We start from the raw sequence: 201 nt of genomic DNA, 5'->3' as shown, positions 1-201 counted from the left end.
CCAGCCGGCGACCAGCCCGGATGGCGGCGAGGAAGCGGAGCCCGTCTGAGGCTCCAAATGTGACTTGACGGCTTTCAGGGAAGACCAAAGGGAGCGTCAGTCACCCCTGCCTCCTTACGCTCATGGACTGACGAAGACTTCCTCTCACCACAGCCTTTCCACAAAAGCCAGCCGCCGCCAAGCAGGGCAGCCGCCGCACCC

Source organism: Fulmarus glacialis, unplaced genomic scaffold (genome assembly GCF_000690835.1).
Source record: "Fulmarus glacialis isolate BGI_N327 unplaced genomic scaffold, ASM69083v1 scaffold36122, whole genome shotgun sequence".
Lineage (NCBI taxonomy): Eukaryota > Metazoa > Chordata > Aves > Procellariiformes > Procellariidae > Fulmarus > Fulmarus glacialis.
Note: the sequence above shows the minus strand (reverse complement) of the source record.